Here is a 19940-nt window from a genome sequence, read left to right as displayed (position 1 = left end):
GACCATCGTGGGAGAGAACTGCATGCCCGCCAAGTGTCCAGGGACAGTCCTGGAATTGTGAAAGCCATCCTGGCTCCTTATTTGATCCCAGAATGTCCCTGTTTCCCCTCTCAGTGCCAAACTAGGGGATGAGGATGAGCTGGGGCTTGTCCCAAGTGACAGCAGCAGTGGCAGCTGTGAGGGAGCATCCCATTGCCTCTCCATGGCCGTTGCTGCCAGCCTCCTCCCTTGGGCAGCTTGTAGCAGCTGCTGGAGAGCAGGCGAGGAGGACAAGAGGCTGTGGCTGCTGAGGCCTAACCCCCCTGTGTTGCGCCAGATTTGAGGGGCAGGCAGAGAGCAGGGCCACCCTGGGTGAAAAGAAAGGGGGGGAGCAGAATGGAGCGGAGCACAAGGAGTCTTGATTTGTAAAATGCTTTGTGTGTCCACATCTAATCTTGCCCCATTCTAAAATTTATTAATTGGCGTGCGTTTTTAGTTTTGCAAATCTACCAAAGGTTTGTTTGATAATGGGAGCCATCAGCCAGGGAGAAGACAGTGCCGGCATGGAGGGGGAAGTTACCAGGGTAACGGGGGGGCGGGCCACAGGAAAAAGGTGTCCTTTTAAACTGAGGTTTCGAGCAAGGGTTTTTGGGAAGGAAAAAGGAGGGGCCAGAACTGGCTGGGAGATACTGCACTGAAATATCAGGGGACATGACTAGCTGCTGCTTTGGCCCCAAGCATGCTGAAGCCATGAGAGCAGCCACGAGAGACACGCTTGGGGAGTAATGTTTTGCATTTCCTCCATCAAAACTCAGGTTGTAAATATGTGTAAAATAAACTATATTCCTTAAAGATACTAGTCTCCGCTGTGTCTCATTCCAAAAGATCACAAATCCTAGTTAACTGCCAACACCACTGCAATCTTGCTACCGCTTAGCAGAGATTGGGGTGGCCTGTAACAATATCATTGCCCCCTTTAAAACCATGTCAACAGTACTTTGCTACACAACATAACCAAGGTATAGCCAAGTACAATATATTTTCTTGAGTCCTCAAAAAATTGGCTTACAAATCGGAGAGTACTTGCTTTTCAGTTATAACCATTTAAACATTTTTATCTCATGTTAATTGGTATATGAGGTAAACTGTAACTGCACGATGTCATCCGGCCAACCTCAGATGACATACCCAGATGACATACCCTATTTACAGGGGCTTTTTGTTTGCATACACTGCAAACATCTTATCTGCATCCTCAATGGGAGATTCTTAGCACTCTCGCCCTGTAAGAACAAACAATCATCCTGGTCCATTCAGCAGAGAAAGTTTTATCTCTTCTCTCAGCCCAAACACCATCCAACATCACAAAATTCATTACTAAAGTTGTTGCTTTTTAAAATTCAAAAGCTGGATCTCAAATACTTTTTATTACCAATTATTGTGAATGGGGGAAGAAAATAAACATCAAAGAAATAAATAGCCATATCCCTCAATTTCTATAAATACTAAATGACATACTGAAGTGGGTAGTTCATCTTGCACAGTTAAGTAAACTTTCCCTCTGATGGAAGGAAGCAATATCACTTGTCTTGTGTGTATTGCTGGATGGCCTCTCCACTGTTAGTTTATTGCTTTCCAGATTTGATTTGTAAGATTCATGGTTATGGGCTGATGGCAACATGCACCCTTGGGTGGTACAGCAAATGGCACTGCTCTGGGCTTCAGCTTGCCAGGTTTAGGGTTATAGCCAACTATGTTCTACTCAAGAGTAGTCCCACTGAAATTAAACCCATTCACCACATACATTAATTCCAGTGGGTCTGTCTAGAGTAGGACTCATGTTGGCTACAGCCCTTAGCATGGGAGAAGGATAATGCACCTGTCACATTTTATATAGCAAAGAAATTTTAGCATGCAACTTTCCCCACCCCATGCTGTGAAAAGTGATTGAATTTTTCTATTCCACATCAGCAGTGAGGACTCAGGAGCTCTGTGGTGCCATGAGCAGGTGCACTGATACTGTACCTTGTGAGTGAAACTGGTATGGGATTGGTCATGGTGCCCCACACATTAAAAAACTGTGAAATTGCTCAAACATACGCTGTGTTAATGGAGCACTAATGGTTGCAAATATCTTTTTATCAGATGGCATGCATAGGTTTTGGAACCTGCCAAAGATGATTGACTGCTGTTTAGGTCATGCCTCTGGTTATCAATGTGCTTAATAGCTTTCTGCATTTATGACAGCATAATGGGTAAAAGCAACATGTGATGAAATCATTATTCTAATTCATCAAATTCTAATTCATCAGGGAACGGGAGGAACTCAAGATGTCTTGTTGAATTTGCCCTTTTTAACAGGCTCAGAGGGCAGTGGCCAGAGAACTACAGTTTGCAGAAACCAATATAATATATACCATTTGCATGATCCCACAATATGCTATACTGGGTGTCTCTGCTGTGGGCAACTTGCCTTCTGTTTGCATGTTGTTCCCCAGTTGAATGAAGATTCAAAAATAGAAGTCTGTCTGTAAAACGCCATTAATAAGAGAGTCAGACATAGCACGCACAGCAAGAGAAAAGGTGATGGCATGGAGCCAGTGCAAAAATTGAGGGCACAGTCTCTTCTGCTATACCTTTGTAACCTTGAAAGGATGTGCACATAGGTGTATGTGAAAGCAGAAGCTGGCCTTTTGAAAACAGAACTTTCCCCCAACTATATAGGCAACCAAAATATTACTTTGTTGGGTATTATGTGAGCTTACACTCCTCTATAAGCTGATCAATATGCAGAGCAAAGGTGTTTAGTGACTCGTCCCTTAATTTCCATTTCCAAAGGAAGTATTGATTAGCTTCCTGCATGGTTCACCTGCCATGCCAAGAAGATTTCTATATTGCTGGAGTCCCCTAACTTCACTCTACAGGTGACTGCAGTGGGCGCAAACTCTTTGCGAGCATGACAGCGGAAAGGAGTCTAGCTCTACACTGGCTGTCCTCACTGACAGTATTTGTCTGCTTTTAAAAGTTCTCTATCCCATCCAATTTTTCTCCCACTGCTTTCCCAGGGAAACCTCACTCTTTAGCACTAAACCGGAGCAAATCCCCAATGGTCGTTTGCTCCAAGTCAGCACTAAACAGTGGGTTTTGCCAGGGGAAAGTGGTGGAACAAGTGTAAGTCTGGGTGAGCCCTACGTTGTTTTCAATGGTGACTTACATCCAAGGAGGGGTGCTTCAAGGCAGGAATTAATCACTGTGTCCTACATTTGCTAAATCTCACTGACTTCCTGTCTTCTCTTGGCACAAACTTGTGTCGTTTGCATTCCCACATTCCTCTGGTGTGCCTAGACTTCCATTTCAATCTGGTGGATCCCTAGCACCAACCTCTACTGTTTATGCAGCAGCACTAAGATCCCCCTGACTCTGTCTCTGTCATAGAAACTAGTTAAGCAAACACTATCGGTCCAGGCAGTGCTTTTCCCCACCTAAAAAATGTTTAGGCGTACTCTCAATTTTCCTACCAATATTGAAATACTGCCCTCAATGAAGGCAAACTTTGATTCACAAAATGTTTAGAGGTATGCATACCCCTGCATACCCGCCCCCCCCCCCACAAAGCACTGGGTCCAGGCAGCAGGGATTTGGGCAGCTGCTATACGAATTTTATGCTGTCTTACTCCTCTGTATCTTAACACTTGCATCTTGACAATACAAACAGCATAGCTATTTTATTATTTAATGCCATTTGGGCACCTGAAACAATGGATGTTCTTTCATTTGAATCCAGATTGGGACTCAGTGGTTTTTGCTAATTCCTCCAGGTAATTCAGGTAAGTAAGTATACAACGCAACCTCCTTATGACGAGCCACAAATTTCAATATAAAAACTCCGAATATGTTGCTACCGTGGTTATACGCGCAGACACGCATGTCAGCATAACACATGCAGACTTGGTAACAAAAGGACCATTCTCTAGTTGGTGACCCCTGGAAAGGCACGCAAGTCCCTTATTCTCCCTTTGAGAATAGGAATAGGTAGTAACCACTCTAATCAGGTGCCTGCTTCCCCCCCCCTTACTCAACTGGGGGGCACACCTGCAGCATTTTCCTTTTGTACAATTGCTAGCTGATGCAAATGGTGAAAGAGAGCAAACCAAACAAATGCAAAAAAGTTGTTGTTTTTAAAAGAGAGGAGGAATCAAAGGTCAATTTTCCAGCAACATATTAAAAAACATGCATATTAAAAAACCCCAAAAAGAAAAGGCTAAAGGAAAAGAAGACAAATGACACAAATACGGTACAGTCTCTTTGGCTGCAGAATAAGTAAAGCATGGGCTTAGTGCGTGTCCTTCTGCTTGAAAGAATAAGTATAGAAACCAGTTACAAATAAGCCAGGAAAACCTAATGGGGAGAAATGCCTGCCTGTAAATTTGACAATGTTACACATCCCCCTACATATAACTTCAACACAGATCAAATCTAGTTAATTAAGACAAAGCTACTAGGGATGAGCAACCCAGAAAGAAGAGAGATGCTATTTAGCCCTTGGTATCTCCCTCACGGCTGACAAGCTCTTCTTCTTACTCTCGGTCAACTAGGCCCTGTGCTTCTTGCCAACCTCTCGGTGGGAGGGTTGCTTGGATAAAGATTTGGCACATTCCATCTTTGTAGGTGACCTGCCAAGGTTTATCTAAAGAACTGGCATGATTTTTATTTTGTATTTTTAAAACTGTGGCTTTGTCTCTGGTGAATATCATGGAAGACTGATTTGATCATTATTTTTGGAAACTGGAAATGTCATAATTTGACAGTTTACTGGCTGAAAATTACAGGCATTTCCTTCCCCGCCCCCTTATGTGGGGGTTTTGTTCCCAGACTCTGTGCGTATATGTGAAATTACATAAAGTGGGGAGGGTGCTGTTGAGAGAGACTGGGAAGTGGCTCTCTCTCAGCAGATCCTTTCCACCCCACCCTTGAATTTGTGCACTCTGCCTGCCTCTGGTGACCAGAAAGGTGAGCTGGGGGTCGGTGGGTTGGTGTCTGGGTGGCCCCCAGTGCCCAGAGCCACTGCAGGGCACTCTCAGCACCCTCCCTGTTAGTGCTAGAAGTTGCTGGATATGGTTTGTTTTTATCTGTGTGGCTTTCCTGAAAAGATCCAATAGTGCACACAACGAGCCACAAAGTCTAAGCAGAAAGTGTTATTGACAACAGTCCCAAGGGCAATGTTAGAGAGGAGTCCAATGATCAAATGCAGGTTCAGGTCCAATGTAATGAGAAAGGTTCAAAGTCAAACCATTAGGCCAGGTTCCCATCTCTGAAGCAGATCCAAGGTTGGAATCCTGGTTTCAGCCCCAAAATCGCAGTCTGATGGAGCTCCCAAAACAGTCAAGCCATGGTCTATCAACTTCTCTTTTTGTTCCTTCCAATCTTACTTGATGCACCTGAGCTTGTTCCAGCTGAGGAGCTGTGCCTCTACCCTTAACGAAGGATGTGATCATCACCTGCCCTGAGCTTATTCCACAAAACTCCTCCCACAGCTAATGTCCCATGATCTCCACCTGATCAACTATAAGCTGGGCTGTGTTCTCTTGCCTGCCACAGCCTCTTAAAGTGCACTTACTGCTGTTCACGACGTCTCAGAGTGTTAAGTTGTGGGTGAACATATCAGACGACACAGTGATTCTTCAAACAGCTCTTGTTTATTCACAGGCCAGAACAGAACTGAACTGAAGGGTTCAGCCAGCCTGCTTATATAGAACTCCAGAACAACGTAATTGTAACAACTTTCTGTAACTATCCAATCACTGAACGTCACTTTCGATCCCTTATTTGCATATGTGGACCTGAACTATCTACAGTATCCCCCTGCTGGTCCAGGGTGAGAACTTCACTACATAACACCGAACCTGTTGTGTGCATGGAAAAGTGGGCACCTTGGGGTCTGGTGGTGTGTCCAGTTCCCCTGTCTCCTGTGAACTGTCAGCTGCCCCTTCGATGTTCTCTGGTGTCCCCTGAATACCTCCCCTTCCCCCTCTTCAGCTTGTCCCCTTCCTCGGTGTCCTGCCACTTTATGACAGACAATGGGCAGATCCATACTGAAGTGTAGGTGGGTTCTCACGAGGCAAGGCACAGTGATTGTTATGTACCGAGTTGAATAGGATCCAAAATGCAGCAGTCTGATTGGTCCTAGAACAATAGGATTCAGAATGCAGCAGTCTGATTGGTCCGCAGGAGTCACCCAACCCAACTCCAAGTGGAAGTGAATCCGCAACCTGATTGGCCTACAGAAGAATCCCAGAATTAGCCAATCATGTGAGGCCCATTTTGTAAATAATGTATATAAAGCAGACATTTCAGGGGAACTTCCATTTCTCACTACTCTGAGCTGAATAAAGAGCATGAAATCCACACTCAACTCCGAGTATATTTCAGTGATAATAGCAATAATCTTTATTGAACTAACAGAACTGGACAACGGGGCAAAGTAACTGCTTATATACATTTCTGAAGGCCTGGGCCGCTCCCACTCCCAATGTGATTGGCTGTCTAAACTTCCAAGCTGCGAATCATTACTCAGAGTTTAAGGGCCAATGGCAGAGGCCCAAATCCTGAAATGTTCTGTGATTGGATATCATGTATCGAATCAGAACACAGGGGCTCAGAATCATTAGTCCAGACTCAAGTTCAGACGAACACAGACCGCTGAATACATAACACACACCATGCATCTAAAGCACATTTAAAGTACATGGTTTCCCTTAAAGCACTCTGGGAACTATAGTTTATCCCCACAGAACTACAACTCCCAGCATTCACAACAAACTACAGTTCTCAAGATTCTTTTTTTTCTTTCTTACCTTTAAGTATAATTTTTATTCAGTTTACAAATAAGACAAATTAATACAATTCAAACAATTTATAAAACCATTCTCTCATTTTTTGACTTCCCTCAACTTGGCTGGTACTCCTTCCCTTCTCAATTTTCCACACATTTCTTGGTTCATATCTACTTCTTAAATTAAATCTGCTTTCAATCCATAATTTTAACTTTCATTTTTACAAAGCTTCTCTGAACGTTACAAGCGTTATTTGTTTTTCACTTAAATTATGCATATAATCTGAGGATTTTTCCCATTCTTCAATAAATCTCTGATCTCGTCGATTCCTAATTCTTCCTGTCATTCTATCCAGTTCTGCAAAGTCCATCATTTTCATTCTCCATTCTTCCAGTGTTGGTAGTACTTCTTGTTTCCATTTCTGGGCTAACAAGTTCTCAAGATTCTTTGGGAGAAGCCATGTGCTTAAAATGTGCTTTCAGTGTACGGTGTGGATGCGACTGGTGCCTTTCATCCTGTTCTCACTCACCATTTATTAGAGCTTCTCTTTTTGTTTCTGACAGTGTAAGCATGTTTGATTGATCATACACTCATATAATCAGCAATCCCCACTAATATTAATTCTTTCATTTCTTGTTGCTTGCGTTGGTTTTTGACCTTTCACAGCATATGGCTGTTTCCCCCCAGCCCTGCAGAGATTTTTTTCAGTAATGAATAATTCCTCGTTCTGCTCCCTGCTCCTCCACCAACATGCTCCAGCAATGTTAATGGAGTTTTGAAAAAGCTAAAAACAACCAAAGGGAAGGTGAGACAAAGAAAAAAACTGTGAAAAAAGTGCTGTAGAGGTGTGTAGGCTGTGATTCCGTGGAAGTGTGAAAAAGCCACAGAATGCAACGTTGAGTGCAGAATTTTGTGTCTAGCAGAGATACAGTTCAGTAACATCTGCAGGCAATGATTGGTGACTCTCAGCAGGAAGAGGAGTTACTGAATAGATGAGCACAGCTTCAGTGCCCTGCATAGCTTCTTGCTTCTACTGTCAAATGGCTGGAGCGGAATAAATAATGCAAATTGGAAAGACTGCAGAATAAGAAATAAAGCACAATGGGAAAATACACACATTGTGTTAATTTGCATAATTTATTCAGGCCGCAGAACTCAGCTTTTGTGTTGCAGAATTTGGATTACCTTAATGCAATATTCATTTAGGTTTTTTTTCCCTTAGAATAGAAATAAATATACAGCTCTGACCGTATCTTTCAGAAGCTGAATAGAAAGAATGTTCTGGGAGCTGTATTTCACATCCACAGAGGAGTTCAGCAATCTGGCCCCAGGATCACATAAATACTGTCTACCATGGCTTGTCCCTGCGCTGCAGGCTAATTGGGCTTTGAGAGTTTTTTTTAATTCATCCTCCATCTATCTTTGCTTAATTTCATCTCATTATTTCCTAGTTATGTTCTTTGGAACGCCCCAACTAACAGCACTTGAAGCGGAGCGACTAGGCTTGATTTAATTTCTGATCCATCACTCCCTCCTCTTTGAAGAGACGCATGTGCGTAATGAACCCTGTCACTCTGAGTTAATAGTGACCCAGAGTCTAGCTGCATGCCTCAGTGGCAATAATTACATATTCCATTAGACCAGGGCATGATGCTCACAGAAGCTGGATTCTTTCCAAACCTCAGGTCCAGAAAAGTGGGAAGGAGTGAGAGGGGAGGCAGCAAGCACAATACAGGGATGCTAAGGGCAAGTTTTAAGGATTAGCAAAAGGTTGCTTTGCCTCATGGAATGGCTTGTTTCTGAAGGCTGCAGTGTGTGGCTGATTCATCAGTGACCTGCCAAGGAAAGTGATAAAATAATAATACAGAAAATTGTTTGGGTTAATCAAGGCTACAGAAGTCTTGATGGAACATCAGAAGAAGGTAATTATCAGTGAGTGGGATCCATAGTAAGGGGTTAAAGCAAATCCTGAGGAAGGTAAGAAATGCAAGGTGAGGCAAACAGATAATTGCACAATTTCAATGGAATATTTCAAAAGAAAAACTAAGGGAAGAAAAGCAGTTCTGTACAAGGTAAAGCCAAAGTCAAAGGAAGCCTTTCATCCAGCTGTGATATGTTTGGAGTACCATATATTTAAGGACAAGGACAACAGAGGTGTTTTTATTGGGTTAAATAAAAGTATAACTGAAGTAAGAAGATGTCTGAAAAGCAATTAATTTATTCAGATTCCTAGCCAGCTCTGGAAAATATGAAAATTTACCAGTAATTGATGGACATTATAATGCACTTGGGTCATTTATTTAATAGTTTTGGTGGTTCTTGAAATGTACCAATTAATGCCTAATGATTATGTTACAACTTGAAGCTTGCTTTTGATATTTACACCTGGAGCACGGTAAATGTTATTGATTAATAGGAAATGAAGTTGACATTTAGTCACTTAGCAAAACTACTTACTTGGCCATAAGATTAGCAGTAGCTGTCGGAACAATTTCTCATAATTACTATAGCATACATGCATCTAAATAACTGAGGGAAGCTCAATGTCCTTCTGTGAGCACCCCTCCTGTGTCATTGGTTGAGTCGCTCTGATGTCATAGACTGACTGGTCACTAAATTTAACTACCGCAGAGAAAAGGGTCAGTCACAGAGAAAAGGATGACAAACAGTACATCTTCTGCGAGGGAAATGGAACTGGACATGTAGGCAGAAGAGATATTTTGTGTTCAAAGCAGCAAGCAAGAACAGAGGCAGAAAGATCCAGGGCTGTCTGGGCGGATGAGGAAAGCACAGAGGGCTGTGAACGTTTGTGGAAAGAGATTTCAAGAGGCATGGCAACTAAAGGATAAATGGCCGAGAAGACCAGGTGGCAGAAGGAACATTGGCAAGGCAGGGAATCAACTCAGAAGGGCTTGTGGGATGGAAGCTCAGAGCTGAGCTAAATGGGAACAGATGAAGGGAAATTGGGGGAAGGAGGTCTTTAGTTGGCTGAGGCTGCATACACACATCTTTAAAACACATTCCCCCCCCCGACAAGAATCATGGGAAATGTAATTTACCCCCACAGTGTACCCAGTACACTTAACACATTAAAGTTTCCAGAACTCCTTTTGAGTGGGGAATGTGTTTTAAACGTATGGTGCTCACACAGCCTGAGATGAACATACCAAGGTGTATTTATAAGTGGGAAGAGGAAGGGGATTCAAAAACCTAAGAACTGGGGAAGCTTGGAAACCAGAGGCACAAAGGGCTAGAGGGGGACTAAGAGGAGAGAATTCTGTATATTGTTGTGAAACAGCCAACTTCAAACTTCAGGTCCCTTCAGTGGCGCAGCGTGGGTTGTCAGCACCCGGGGCAAGGCAAGTAATTTGCGCCCCCTAACCCGGGGCAAGGCAAGTAATTTGCGCCCCCCCCCCGCTGCACTGTCCCTCCCCCAGATAGTCCCTCGCTCTCTCTCCGCACCGCACGCCTGGCACCCTCCCCTCCACAGTGGGCAGCGACCCGGCGGCTCGGATCGGATTCGCACAGCCAGCACTGCAGTGAGAGAGAGAGAGAGTGAGCCAGGTAGGGGCAAAGAGCTGTGAGTGCGAGCGCCCCCCCCCCCCGATGTTGCGCCCGGTGCGGCCGGCCCCCCCTGCACCCCCCACGCTACGCCACTGGGTCCCTTGTGTAGTATGGACTATGCTGCATGTCTACTCAGTTCATCCTAACAGGTGTAGATATTTTGGTTACTGTTAAGGAATGTTTTTGGCAGGAAACCAGCATATAAAGGATGGGCAGAGATGACAGAGATGGTGGGCTGTGGGTAAAAGTAACTAGCATGAAGGTCAAGACAAACAGTAGAACAGTGCGTTTCAACCTTGGGTCCTCAGATGTTGTTGGACTACAACACCTATTATCCTTTACCACTGGCTGGGGATGATGAGAGTTGTAGTCCAGCAACATTTGGGGATTACCAGATCGAAGAACACTGCAGTAACAGACCACTGTTGCAAATAAGCACCTGCTTGGACAGGGGTGTGGGGAAGTGATTATAATACCCAGGGAATCAAAATGTTTGGGGTAGAGGCACATGAGAATTTCTGCCTCAGAAATAAGATGCGAGCGCTTTAACCTCCTCAGATGTCTCTGCTAAACCTTACATTAGGAAACGGAGGTACTTAACTGCTCTCATTTGAAGCAAACACTTTCCCCAAAGATACAAAGATTTAAACCCAAAGAGCTGTAGTCTGGGAAAAATAACCTCCATAATTCTCTATTTCTGAAAAAAGGAGGGGGAAAAACCCCTCAAGCAATTCTTCCTTTATTGCCTTGAATACATAATGGATCCCAAGGGATCTCTGACAGAACCAGTTTCTCAGAGCCACTAGCACTTAGCAAAATTGACTTCAGCTAATCAAAAGATTATTTCAGAATCCCTTGGTCTCTGGCTTTTGCTGGCTGCTAGTCTGGGAGGCTGCAAAATAAAACTGTTATCTCAGCCATTTAGAATTCAGGGAAAGTCTTAAGCCCATAAACCCACCCTTAGTTCACATCTGCTTGTGGCCTGTAGTGGAATGCTGTGGGGGTGTTCAATGAGAAGCAGGGGAAGGACACAGAGCAGCTGGAGTTTGGTTCCATAATGCAGAAAAAAAACATTCTTCCACAATTAGGCAAAGGAAACACCCCCTCACACTTCATAATTCATCAGTCATGTTCACGCAGGGAAAGAACTCTTATTTATAGGTAAGTAGGATGCGGGTGGTGCTGTGGGTTAAACCACAGAGCCTAGGACTTGCCGATCAGAAGGTTGGTGGTTCAAATCCCCACAACGGGGTGAGCTCCTGTTGCTCGGTCTCTGCTCCTGCCAACCTAGCAGTTCGAAAGCACGTCAAGTGCAAGTAGATAAATAGGTACCACTCCGGCGGGAAGGTAAACGGCGTTTCCGTGCGCTGCTCTGGTTCTTCAGAAGCGGCTTAGTCATTCTGGCCACATGACCCAGAAGCTGTACACCGGCTCCCTAGGCCAATAAAGCGAGATGAGCGCCGCAACCCCAGAGTCGGCCACAACTGGACCTAATGGTCAGGGGTCCCTTTACCTTTACCTTTATGTTGCAAAGCCACAGTCTGGGAGAACTGGTCATATTTTTAAACCCCAATTAATATCAGTGGGATTGAAGCAACTGTGACAATTGTGTGTCAGATTGAGGCCCATTTCTTCAGCGAGTGGCTCTGCTTAGTCATATTAGAGCTCATTGAGACTTCCGCTTGCTGCTTACACCGATTTAGCACTAAAGAGCGGGTTTTCCCTGAGAAAGCAGCAGGGCAAGTGGAAAAACGCTTGGGCCTGTGCTTTCTAGGCAAGGGCCAAGCAGAAGTGTGGACGAGCCCTCAGTGAGTAGGGATGGGCAAATTTCGGTATCTCATTTTTCTGATCTTAAATTCACTTCACATTTCCACAACAATCTGCTTTTTTTTTTAGAGGCTTCAGAATTTTAGTGCAGATCTCTCCTAATATATTGCATTTTTGTACACCGTTTGCACCCAATGTGCCCACTTTTGCATAGCAATTTTCCTAATACAACACTTTTTTGTATGTTACTTTTGCCAATATACGCATTTGTAGGCAGATTTCACCCCAGTATATTCATTTCTTTTGCATATTTCTTGGCTGGAGAACTCCCTTGCAAAATCCAGAGATAAGCCAGTTTTGAAGGATGGCTGTGTTTCAGTTCACATATTGTATTGGAAAGTGTGGATTAGATAGGTTTACCTTTAAATGCAGACGTAACCAAAGTTCTCCCCCATCCCTAGCTACACATGCAGTAGAACAAAGTGATACGGTATCACCTCTAAGGTGGTAGAATGGACTGCTGCTTCACTTCCTGGGTGCATTTTGAATACTTCCTTCCATCAAAAAAACAAGAACCCTCCAGTAAACTAGGCTGGGCTAGAACTGTTCCCTCTGCTGTTTGATTGTTCTTTTTCTAAGTTGAAGCTGTGTTGGTCTCCTTACCTTCTGCCCTACCAATCTCTACGGGTAAAAGTCTCACATATCCCACCCACTTTAAACTCTGGCCCCATCCACCACTGTCATGCAACCTTCAAAAGGTTGTTCATGAGAAAGTACACCCCCCGCAAACCTTGTAGGAAACCCATCAAAACCAATGGACTGACTCCTTTTTCTTTTTTTTTAATCTGCAAATAGTTAAGCACAAATCTTTCTGGCACCATATTAGAGAGGAAGAAAGACTTGTTGCCTGCAACAGAAGAGGAGTTATGCAAGATCTGGCAAGCCATGCTAATGAATAAATTGGACCATTATAAATGTGCCTGGGAAAATACAAAGCAAGCTGCATTTGCCCTGTGTGATCAAGGGTGACCTTTTGCTGAATACTGGAACATTAATAGATGACGTTTGGCAAGAACTATTGTCTATGGCTTAATAGAGCAGCGTGTTAACTTATTTGTTAAGCTTTGTTTACATTACCGGTATCTGTTATCTGTAAATGGCATATATATGTGAAGGTCTTTTTGGGATAATAATTCAATAAATGATTAATTAAAACAGAAAGTTTTGTGAATCTGCTTCAGGAAATTGAAGACCTGGCTAGTCTAACTTCTTCTTTTCCAGAGTGACCAAGCATATGCCGTTGAGAAGCCCACAGGAGGGACATGAATGTCTCTCCTGTTGCTGTTTCGAGAGGTGTCCAGAGCACTGTCTAGCCCTGTTGTGTTGGATAAGTTTCAGTTAGTAAGGCTCAAGGATGTGGACAAGTTGCTTGTATCAGAGCAACTACTTGCCCCTCTTGGCCGAGGCTGATAAAACTAAGAGTGAGGGGGCCAGGGAGGTGATTAATGCCTCATTGTGAGAGGGTGTGGTCCATGCCTGCTTGAAGGAGGCAGTGATAAAACTACTCCTCAAGAAACCCTCCCTGGATTTGGAAAATCTAAGTAATTTCTGGCCATCTGTCAATCACCCCTTCTTGGGCAAGATCATGGACCAGATCCAGGTGCTTTTGGAGGAAACTGAGTTTGGCGCAGCTATTTTTATACATTTTGGCAATATACAGTTATTGTTTATTGGAAAGAAATTCTGGAGAAAACAAAGGATTTATCCAGAAATTAACCATATTGCACTATTTGGAATTATTGTTTTGCTGCCCATCATCTACAGTGTGATTAGTGGAAAGTTGGAAATCAACAACAACAAAATTTACCCTTGGAGTGTTATGGATATGGATAAAAGCTTTACTTAAGAAATACAATTATTTTAAAATTGATAACATAGGTAGATCATCAAATAAGGTTGAAGAACACTGAGTTTTGTTTTCAAACCATTGGAACCCAAATTTTCAAGGTAATTTGTATTACAGTGCAACATTTTGGTAAGCATCGCTGCCCCTCAAGAAAGAAAGGCAAGGGAGAATATTGAACCAGGCTCCCGCAGAACACAGTGTGGTATTTGCTGCACAATAGTAGCCACAGATAAGGTACAACTGCCAGGCATCTCAGATGTTTGGCATCACACCATCAAAAAATGCTTTTCTCATCACTACTGAGATGTGATCCATTTGTCTTCTCCCTGCTCTGCCTCCTGCTATGTGGCAAACCCCATATATCACCACAATTCGAGGTTGAAATGCAGGGGGCGGGATTTACCAATTCAGACAAACCCCAACCGCCACTGCAAAACCAGAGCTTTGTACAGGAACACTGTGATAAAACAAATGGAAAGCAGCGCCAAAAAACTTGCTAACTTTTATTTTGCTTACAGATACCTAGTGATTTGTCAGACGAGCCCTTCATTATAATTTTATCTCCATGACATGCTAGATTTCTGCATGCTATGTAGCTGCTACAAGTGCAGAACCAGCAAAGGGTAAAACCATCACAAAGGATAGGGCAGGAGACCCAGTTCCCTCTGCACTGATCATCTGAGCCACGGCTGCACTTTTCTGGACTCTGTTTATATTGATGGGATGTAGCCAACGCACAACGCCGCTGAAGGTTAACTTACTAATTAACTTTGATTCAGTTGCAAAATCAATATAACATCCCTTAGTTTATCCATCTCTGCATGTGCTTCAAACTGAGTATCGTTGGCTTTCCTGTTTCCTGCTCGCACACAGCCTCTGAACTTGACACTGTGTTTTTCTGTGGTGTGGAGCTTCTCCTTTCCTCAAGGCAGAAGCAATCGGTGCATCTTCCCACCCAAAGCCCCTTTTGCTAAGTCATAAATTCCTGCCAGCAGATGCTTACTATAAAAATTTAGAACCACATCTGACTTTTATTATATCACCTTTTACCAACGGTATGCTTTTAAAAAGCCACTTGGAAGAAGGCTGAAGCCAGGAATTATCTTGTTTAGACTTTGATGGATAACGTCATCTTGCGCCAATTCTTTTGCCCATAGGTAAAGGCCTAGTTATCTTTATCATTTATCAGGTACACCATTTTAGTACAACTGTTTAAAAAGTAGGACAGAAACCCCTTTCCACCTTAATCAGACAATAACTCATTGACTCCAAGTGAGCCTTCATCTTCTAATTATTTAGTACACAATTTAATGTCATTAAACATCTTTTGAGTGGATGGAATTGCTCTAAAAGCCTTCACTCCAGAGTTCTAATATTAGGTTCTTGGCAACCATCCCTGTGTGTGAAAAGCAGCCAGTTTGTTTACCAGGAATTCAGACTTGCATTACAGGGCAAATTAGCAGCCAGCTATTAGTCTCTGATTCAAGCACTTAACAATTACTGATCATCTCCTCCCGGTCTGTGGATAATGGAAGAGATCAGCTGCAAATGGAAAAGATGAAGGACTGTTTGCTTGTGGGCACTGGAGAGAGAAAGCATGGCACAGAGTAACCTTCCTTGACCCTAAGGCCCAAACAGGAAAAGGCATTCTGGAGGACCATCTCCATTAGTATCCCAACCAACCGGTCACTAAAATAGACTCTCCTTTACCAGTGTAAAAGTTCAACCACAGCACCCAAGAGGCAGGCCTGATTCATTGTTCCTGCTGTCAAACTACAGTGGTACCTCGGGTTACAGAAGCTTCAGGTTACAGACTCCGCCAACCCAGAAATAGTACCTCGGGTTAAGAACTTTGCTTCAGGATGAGAACAGAAATTGCATGGCGGTGGTGCGGCAGCAGTGGGAGGCCCCATTAGTTAAAGTGGTACCTCAGGTTAAGAACAGGTTTCAGGTTAAGAACGGACCTCCAGAATGAATTAAGTTCTTAACCCGAGGTACCACCGTACTTCCCTGAAAATAACTGCAAAGCAACAGTAACCATATGTTAGTCCATCTGCATCTCTGTAAGGTCCTTACAGAATGTCATATCGTGTTGGTTTCATAAAGCTGCACAGAATAAATTACGGATGTGGAGACCACCTCTTCAATATTACCTCCACATCTCTGAAAAAGTTATTAGTGGGGTCGTCACCTCTGTCTCAGGAGGACCCAGTTAGGACACACAGCTGGGGGCCAGGGGGGAGCCAAGGCTGCACCTGGCAGCTCTCCATCCATATCTGCAGAGGCCTGCCTCAAACTCACTTGAAACAAATTATTGGGAAATAGTAGAAAACTACAGGTTGGTGTCTGACTCAAAAAATAGGTTTAGTCCCTTATGAAAGCTACTGCAGTGCGTGGGCGCTCTTAGGTTTAAATAATTGAGAACTTCCACATTCCATAATAGGACTCTTTTGGTGGGTCAGCAGATAACTCCTTAATTGCTTATGGATCAACAGTTCACCTACAGAGCCCAAAGGATCGTCTCTGGTAGTTTTTGCTGATAGTTATCAATAATGAATAATAAAGGGGCATTAAAAAACAAACCAATTATGGAACAATCTGCTTGTAAGTAGCTTCCGGAAGAGATTTAGAAAAAAATTAATCGGCCATCTGCCCTGCTACATAATGACCATTACCTGACCTATTTGAAAAGAAAGCCAAAATATTTCTAGATCCTCATAACCATGTGTCACATCATGTAGCCAGATACCATCATGCACCGCTCAGTATTAGGGATGTAAGGAGGCATAGTTTTCCTTTCTTCCCTGTATTCATCACACGCAGCAGTGTTTCTGTTCTGCTGCAGTTTGTCTTCTGTCGAAAACTATGTTACACCTCTCACTGCGATGAAATCTTATAAGTTATACATAAGTTATGTTGCCATTACATTATTCCACCCCATTCATTTCAACAGAAAGGAAATCGAATGCAGATTATCGTTTGCAGAGTGAAACCAACAACAGTCGATGCCAATCATATTCACGAGACATGAGGTGAATAAATGAACACTGGCAATTTCTGCTTTCATTTCTGTTTTCATAAGAATTCTCCTTACTCGGCATAAACTAGACAGGGAGCTGCTTCCAATCTGGGCTCATTAGTGAGTGCACTTGTATCATGAAACATGTAATTGTGAACATGTTTATATTAGATTATAGCTAAGTCTGTGTCCAAGCCTGTATCTAATTGTATTTTATTAATTTGATGTATTTATATCCTGCCTTTTATAATAAAGTCTTCACAAGGTGTCATACAGTAATTAACAAATTAAGCGAAGTATTAATTCTTATTAATAAGTTGAGCAATTAAGTATTGATTTATAAAGCACTCCAAAGCAAGTATACTTTTTAAAAAGTACATTTAAAAGCATGTTGGATCAATTGGATGCACAACCAAAAGCATTGTGTGACATAACAACAACAACAACACCCTGCCCATCTGACTGGGTTGCCCAGATACTGGGTGGCTTCCAGCATATATAAAAACGTAATAAAACTAATGTTCTAACATAAAAACTTCCCTCTACAGGGTTGCATTCAGATGTCTTTAAAAAGCTTTATAGTTACTTGTCTCCTTGGCTTGGGGGTTGCATAACTCCACACCCTCCAACATTTCTCTGATGAAAATAGGGACATCCTAAGGAAAAGTAGGGCATTCTGAGATCAAATAAGAAACTGGGACGGTTTCTGTAAATCCGTGACTGTTCCTGGAAAATAAGGACACTTGGAGTGTTGGGGGTTGGGGCTTAGTGAACTTTGGTTGCTTGCTGCCTTGTATTGTCTTTGGATTATTAAGAATAATTTTAGAGAATCTAATTTCTTTCATTAAAGCATTTGCATTCTGCATTGAAGCTTTTCAAGCAACCAAGGCAGCTTATCAAGTAATAAAAACAAACAATAAAAAAAATCAATCACTGAAAAGAAAAAGCAGATAAGGGAAGCACAAAAGGGAGTAATAAGTAAGCAATAAGCAATCATCCGCTAAATGCATGGGCAAATAAGACAGTTTTAATCTGGCGCCTGAAGGATATAGAATGTTTGTGCCAGGCAACTGTGGGGACTCTGACCGCAGCCCTCTTGTAGCCCCCCCTGGTCCCCAGCTGTTCAGGACTTTACAAGTTACAAAACCAACCCTTTGAATCACACCTGGACACAAGCTAAGAGACAGCGAATATATTTTAGCACCCGTAAAATGGGTGCAATGTAGTAGATCCCTGTTAGCAACCTGGTCACTGGAATCTGAGGCTACCAAAGTTTCCAAATGTTCTTCAAAGGGAAGTCCATGTGCAAACACCACAGCGATAATTCTTGCGTGTTATCAAAGTATGGAAAGTTGTGAGAAGGCTCTCTCGAAGATGAGGTGCAGCTGGCAAAGCAGTTGAAGAATGGGACTATGTGCCACAGATGCCATTTGTCACACAAAGCCATTATCACTCGCTGTTGACTTAAATAGCATTTGCCAAGCCCTACTCATCAGCACTATTTCCATCTTGTCTGGGTTTAGCTTGTTAGCCAACCTATTGTTTCAAGTGAAGGCATCTGTTCAGGACATCCACTGCTACATCTAAATTATAAGAAAAGCAGAGCTGGGTGTCATTGATATGTTCCTGCTTGGCAGGGGGTTGGACTCGATGGCCCCAGTGGTCTCTTCCAACTCTATGATTCTATGATATGCCAACAACAACTAGCTCCATAGCCACAGATGCCACTGCACAAAGCCAAAGTCCTCCACCTCCACTTTATGAGACATGTGTGTTATATAGGAGTGGAACAACAGAAGCATAGTCCAGTGGTACCTCGGGTTACATACACTTCATGTTACATACGCTTCAGGTTACACACTCCGCTAACCTAGAAATAGTGCTTCAGGTTAAGAACTTTGCTTCAGGATAAGAACAGAAATTGTGCTGTGGCGGCGCGGCGGCAGTAGGAGGCCCCATTAGCTAAAGTGGTGCTTCAGGTTAAGAACAGCTTCAGGTTAAGAACAGACCTCCTGAACGAATTAAGTACTTAACTCGAGGTACCACTGTACAGTATATCTAATTCCCAATCCAAATTGTCCCAGATACTAGGACTGATGGTACTGAAAGTTGCTGAGAGGTTCAGAAGAATGAACATCATACTTTCTCCTGATGTAGGTTATCTACCAGGGCAATCTGCTACCTCATGTCACCCAGAAACATCTGGAACTTAACCACCAGCAGTGGTTAAGACTTTAGCAAGGGAGGAAGAGGTTAATTAGCAGATTCCCCTCTCCAGCCAATGCAATTTGCCTTTTAAAAAACAACACAGAAAACCTGCATGTTAAAGATGCATGTCAGGTGCAGTTTGGAATGAATGTTGAGTTCTATGTTCCACTAGGTAAAGGTAAAGGTACCCCTGCCCGTACGGGCCAGTCTTGACAGACTCTAGGGTTGTGCGCTCATCTCACTCTAGAGGCCGGGAGCCAGCGCTGTCCGAAGACACTTCCGGGTCACGTGGCCAGCGTGACATCGCTGCTCTGGCGAGCCAGAGCCGCACACGGAAACGCCGTTTACCTTCCCGCTAGTAAGCGGTCCCTATTTATCTACTTGTACCCGGGAGTGCTTTCGAACTGCTAGGTTGGCAGGCGCTGGGACCGAACAACGGGAGCGCACCCCGCCGCGGGGATTCGAACCGCCGACCTTTCGATCGGCAAGCCTAGGCGCTGAGGCTTTTACCCACAGCGCCACCCGCATCCCATGTTCCACTAAGTGCTTAGCAAATAAGTCACAATGAACTATCTGTAACCTGTTGGTGTTCACACTGGGGACTAACACTCTACAGACCCTTTGCTACCTAAACAGTTCCACTGGACTGCAGTGTGTGGATGCA

The sequence above is a fragment of the Podarcis tiliguerta genome, assembly GCF_965153285.1.
Source record: "Podarcis tiliguerta genome assembly, chromosome: 2".
NCBI classification, from domain to species: Eukaryota; Metazoa; Chordata; class Lepidosauria; order Squamata; family Lacertidae; genus Podarcis; species Podarcis tiliguerta.
Note: the sequence above shows the minus strand (reverse complement) of the source record.